This window comes from Bubalus kerabau, chromosome 14 (genome assembly GCF_029407905.1).
Source record: "Bubalus kerabau isolate K-KA32 ecotype Philippines breed swamp buffalo chromosome 14, PCC_UOA_SB_1v2, whole genome shotgun sequence".
NCBI classification, from domain to species: domain Eukaryota; kingdom Metazoa; phylum Chordata; class Mammalia; order Artiodactyla; family Bovidae; genus Bubalus; species Bubalus kerabau.
In genome coordinates this window covers 55,975,640-55,981,639 of record NC_073637.1, presented here as the reverse complement: position 1 = coordinate 55,981,639, position 6,000 = coordinate 55,975,640, and the positions used below count along the sequence as shown (strand labels likewise).

The 6,000-nt window shown below is 37.5% G+C and overlaps 1 long non-coding RNA gene across 1 annotated transcript in view; it reads right to left on the bottom strand.

Moving 5' to 3' along the window:
* Window positions 1-696: 696 nt before the first annotated feature.
* The window catches only part of LOC129627277 (uncharacterized), a 127,506-nt gene continuing 122,202 nt past the window's right edge, over window positions 697-6,000 (bottom strand). Inside the window, exon 3 of the long non-coding RNA XR_008702517.1 lies at window positions 697-756. This is a non-coding gene — a long non-coding RNA (uncharacterized LOC129627277). The remainder of the gene's footprint in view (window positions 757-6,000) is intronic.

Below are 6,000 nucleotides of genomic sequence, written 5' to 3'. Positions count from 1 at the left end.
AAAATAAATAATATGTCAGCATTTATTTTAAATTTCTAAAGTTATTCTATAGAATAACCTCTATCACTCCATCATCTTCCTAATTATCTTTTGTCTAAATGAATAAACTTTCAACTTAGAGTTTAAAAATATTTATCACAATGCCCACACATAAAAAAAAATTACAGGTGCTAAAACTATGTGCATTCTATTTGCTTATATTAATGCTAGAGGATTAAAGAAAGATGAACAACGTGGGAATATTTACTAGCTAAGCTAACACAAAACACGCTTGCATAATTTCTCAAACTGTATCAACATGATTACTTTTAATCCTATATTTTTGAGTAGTAAATAAAATTTAGGGGCTCAGAGAATTATTTCTATATGTTTAATCCTTCATTAATAAGTTTTCCAGCAGTACCTGACCATCAACCCTACAAAGTGTTTATTTTGCATTTCTTTTTTCCTGAGAGTCTCCTTCTCAGCAGTGTCTTAGAACTGACAGTTTTGCCTGTGGTGATAAGAGCTTGAGGGCTCAGTAGCATGCTGAGTACTCCAGGGTTTCCAAAAAACAAGCCACGGCCCCACACTTCTAAAATCAGAACAGCAAGACTCTGACAAACAGCATGTAGTGCGGTGAGGTAAAAAAGAATAAAGCAGGTAAATTAATCATAATCTATCCTTACCTTTGTAAAAGATTTAGGTTCAGCTACTTTGCATAACAGTTGGCTCTTCCATTAATTGCTGGTTTGTCATTAAATTCTGGGTGGCAACCTGTAAGGAGAAATTCTGTTTATTAATGAGTTTTAAAATATGTATAAGACTTTTCTATAATTGTTTTTAGAGCAGGTTTCTAAATGCCTTGCAATTTGTCCAACTGATATGTTTAGGAACAGTTAAATTAGGAAGGGGAAAAGGCATGAAGGATTAAATGGGCCAGTCATTATCTGCCCCAGCAGCTTGTGGATGCAAATAATCATGAAGAATTTTTAAAAAAGAATTAGAGCTTTATATACACATACATATGATTTTTTCTGTAGAACGAAGAGATGAGTACTTTTTTTTCCACAATGATTAAGGAAAATCTGTTTTTTTCCAAGCCTCTCCACCTGTGTTTACAGATAGGATGTCATAATAGGATTAACCAGGATGTCATGGCCTCTTTCCTATAACCTCAGATATAAGAAGTGAAGTCTCTAAAAATAAACCTTCTAAATATTTCCAAGGCATCTTACATGTGCTCATGAGCATGGCATCTCCTGCCAGTCACTGCTGCTCAGAAAGGCGTGAGCTAAGGACAGCCTTACCCAATAAGCATCTCATCTGCTGAACCACTGTCTTCTGAGTTTCTAAGATGCCAAAGCTATTTCTTTAATTAATTAATAAATTAGTTAATTAATCAAGTATTTAAATTGGGATCATTCTTTCCATTTGGATAATAAAAAAGCTGATATATATCTCTACATATTATTTATGAAATACTGCTTTATAGTTTCTGTTCTTTGTTTTTCTCTTTCATGCCCCTAATCTGCAGAATGTCAGGAATTTCTATATCAAAAATATATAAAGTGAATTGCTTATTTAAAATTTAAGAAGCATTAGGAATGACCATTAATCCATAATTAAGAATAGTCAAAAAGTTCAAACAGTTATAAAGATTTTTAAAATGAAATATACATACATCCTCATTTGAAACATTTTGACCATCTTGATTTCACAGTTGATATCTATTTATTCATAGATCAATCGCCTAGTCCTAGTTTAAGTCTATGTGTCTTCATGGTTAGTTCACTTATCTCAACTTCCTCCTTCCACAAATACATGTCACAAGGGCCTTATATGAAGCATGAGGTCCAGGGGAGCAGAAGAAGTTACAGTCTAGAGAATACCACTATACTGAACTCAGCATCTTCTCTCCCCCTCTGTCATCAGTCTTTTCACTAGGTCATATACAGTGTACCTGAATCTCAGTACACTTCTCAGCCCTGATGTAAATCATATCTATGGCCTGCTCCTTCAGTTTGCCAGACATATTCAAGTCTGCCTGATTCGGCTTACATTTGAACTGTAGATCTATTGATACTAGATGAATACATTTTATTATTAACTCCAAATGTCAGTTAAGTTGGTATTTTACTCTCAAAAATGGTGACTAAAAAGTCAATGTGGGACTGGCAGCTTTGAGTTGATTATATGATTTTCCTTCCGAACTAAATGTTATTAAAATGTGCAACTCAAAAGAAAAATAATCATGAAAGTATTTTTTGGCTCACTCATGTTGGACTCTTTTTTACATTTTCAGATACTAGGAAAATATGTATAAAATAATCAATAACCATAACCATCAGTTCTCACTAGATTTGGTTTTCAAACACTGAATAAGTATAATTGTGTATCATTCAATCATACTCTTCTGTGTTCACCGGGAACATTGTTATACAGTTAAAATCAATCTAAAATGAAAAAAAAATTCAGGGTCATAATTAAAGAGGAAAAAAGTCACAAAAAACAACAAAGTAAGAAGTTTGGGTGTGTGGGGGAAGTTTCTTGTTTTGGATATGTGGCTTTGCATAATAACTGCTTTGGTACTTTTTAACACCATCTATTGGAGCTATGCCAAAGTCTTTGACTGTGTGGATCACAATAAACTGTGGAAAATTCTGAAAGACATAGGAATATCAGACCACCTGACCTGCCTCTTGAGAACATATATGCATGTCAGGAAGCAACAGTTAGAACTGGACATGGAACAACAGACTGGTTCCAAATAGGAAAAGGAGTACGTCAAGGCTGTATATCGTCACCCTGCTTATTTAACTTATACGCAGAGTACATCATGAGAAATGCTGCACTGGAAGAAACACAAGCTGGAATCAAGATTGTGGGGAGAAATATCAATAACCTCAGATATGCAGATGACACCACCCTTATGGCAGAAAGTGAAGAGGAACTCAAAAGCCTCTTGATGAAAGTGAAAGAGGAGAGTGAAAAAGTTGGCTTAAAGCTCAATATTCAGAAAACTAAGATCATGGCATCTGGTCCCATTACTTGATTGCAAATAGATGGGGAAACAGTGGAAACAGTGTCAGACTTTATTTTTGGGGGTTCCAAAATCACTGCAGATGGTAATTGCAGCCATGAAATTAAAAGACGCTTACTCCTTAGAAGGAAAGCTATGACCAACCTAGACAGAATATTCAAAAGCAGAGACATTACTTTGCTAACAAAGGTCTGCCTAGTCAAGGCTATGGTTTTTCCAGTGGTCATGTATGGATGTGAGAGTTGGACTGTGAAGAAAGCTGAGCACTGAAGAATTGATGCTTTTGAACTGTGGTGTTGGAGAAGCCTCTTGTGAGTCCCTTGGACTGCAAGGAGATCCAACCGGTTCATCCTAAAGGAGATCAGTCCTGGGTGTTCATTGGGAGAACTGAAGCTGAAACTAAAACTCCAATACTTTGGCCACCTCATGCGAAGAGTTGACTCATTTGAAAAGACTCTGATGCTGGCAGGGATTGGGGGCAGGAGGAGAAGGGGATGACAGAGGATGAGATGGCTGGATGGCATCACTGACTCGATGGACGTGAGTTTGAGTGAACTCTGGGAGTTGGTGATGGACAGGGAGCCCTGGCGGGCTGCGATTCATGGGGTCGCAAAGAGTCCAACACGACTGAGCGACTGAACTGATTTTGATTGGAGCTATGCTTCTGTATTACGCTCCTGCTGTTTCTCTCATTTTAGTTTTTTCTCACACCAGGCTAGATGAAGAGGTAAATAAAAAGTATATTATCTTTAGTTTCTGTACTGTGGCTCACTATGTAAATGCAGAACTACTTTAAAGGCAAACACTACCATCGCTCACTGAGAAAGAGTAACTGAAAGATCAAGCAGATTATGCAGGTTCAGGAATTTCAATGCAAAAAAAAAAAAAAAAAAAGTTGTGTAAAGAGGATCATTTAATTAACAGCTTAAAAATGTCAGCAATAGCATTTTACCCTTTAATTAAGATGAAGTACTCAAAAGTGTTTAAACAATTATAATGGTAAATATTTTGAAACAAATATCTTTAAATACTGAAAGATAAGGATACTTAATTCTTTTGATGGTACTTTATCGCTATTGTACTTGAAATACAATTTTTAAATTTGTGTATACAAAATGCAAAATTTGTATAACTTGTATATAACCTCTGAATTAGGTCCATACATTTTTTTACAGAATTTTTAGTGCAATATTATATTTTTCTAGACACCATTTCCAGTGTGTTCATTTGTACTCTGGTTGCTGCTGCTGCTAAGTCACTTCAGTCGTGTCCGACTCTTAGCGACCCCATGGACTGCAGCCTACCAGGCTCCTCCGTCCATGGGATTTTCCAGGCTAGAGTACTGGAGTGGGTTGCCATTGCCTTCTCTGGTACACTGGTTAGACTGCACTAAATTTAGTTGTCTTCATAATGAAATACCAATTCATATGCAGCATTACCATAGGCAGAAATCTAAGCTGGCCCTCAAGATCCTTACCACTTTGGATAGACACTCTGCAAAATCCCTAGGAACTGTGAATAAGATGAATTTCAAACAATGATTAGTTATGATACGTGGCATAAATGACATGACCTGGAGAAAGAAGACTGGGGTGAGCCTTACTTAATCATTCAAGCCCTTAAAAAGGACTGAGATTTTCCTGAAGGCAAGATTCAAAATGTGAGTGGATCATTCCTCACTGAGTCATGTGACAGAAAAACACGTGACCTCTAGGAGGTGACAATGTCAATTTTTGTTAGAAACTTCAGCCTGCAGAGTTTTGGTAGCAGATAATAAAATCATTATTATTTCAGGATCATCAGATTACAGAGTGACAGCATGTCCTAGCATTGCCCTAACCCACAAAGTGACAGCATTTGGAAACTGGATCTTTGGAGGGTAATTAAATTTAAAAGACAGCATGAGGGTGGGGCCCTCCTGATAGAATTAAAGGAGGAAATACTCGAGATCTTGCTTTCCTCTCTTACTCTCCCTCATTTGAGGACAAAGCCAGATATCAGCAGTCTACAAACCAGAAAGAGAGCTCTCATGAGAAAACCCACTTGCTAGCATGTTGGTCTTGATCTCTGGAGCCTTTAAAAATGTGAGAAACTGGGACGACCCAGAGGGATGGTATGGGGAGGGAGGACGGAGGAGGGTTCAGGATGGGGAACACATGTATACCTGTGGTGGATTCATTTTGATATTTGGCAAAACTAATACAATTATGTAAAGTTTAAAAATAAAATAAAATTTAAAAAAAATTAAAAAAAAATGTGAGAAACACATTTCTGTTGTTTTGACCACCTTGATGAAGGTTTAAAATATTTTTTTTTCCCCCAGTCTGAGCAGATAAAGAGACTACCTAATTATCCTCTTCTGGTAATATAGCCTTCCCTGGTGGCTCAGACGATAAAGTGTCTGCTTACAAGGAGGGAGACCTGGGTTCAATCAGGGTCTGGAAGATCTCCTGGAGAAGGAAATGGCAACCCACTCCAGTATTCTTGCCTGGAATATCCCATGGACATAGGAGCCTGGTAGGCTACAGTGCATGGTGTTGCAAAGAGTCAGACTCGAATGAGTGAATTCACTTTCACTTTCAATTTGGTAATATAGCCTAGGAGTATATATCATGTGATCTAAGAAAGAAAAACTTTTTGTCATATGTAATAATCTAGTTGAATCATTTAGAATCATCATTCAGATCAGATCAGTCGCTCAGTAGTGTCTGACTGCGATCCCATGAATCGCAGCACACCAGGCCTCCCTGTCCATCACCAACTCCCGGAGTTCACTCAGACTCATGTCCATCGAGTCAGTGATGTCATCCAGCCATCTCATCCTCAGTTGTCCCCTTCTCCTCTTGCCCCCAATCCCTCCCAGCATCAGAGTTTTTTCCAATGAGTCAACTCTTCGCATGAGGTGGCCAAAGTACTGGAGTTTCAGCTTTAGCATCACTCCTTCCAAAGAAATCCCAAGGCTGATTTCCTTTAGAATG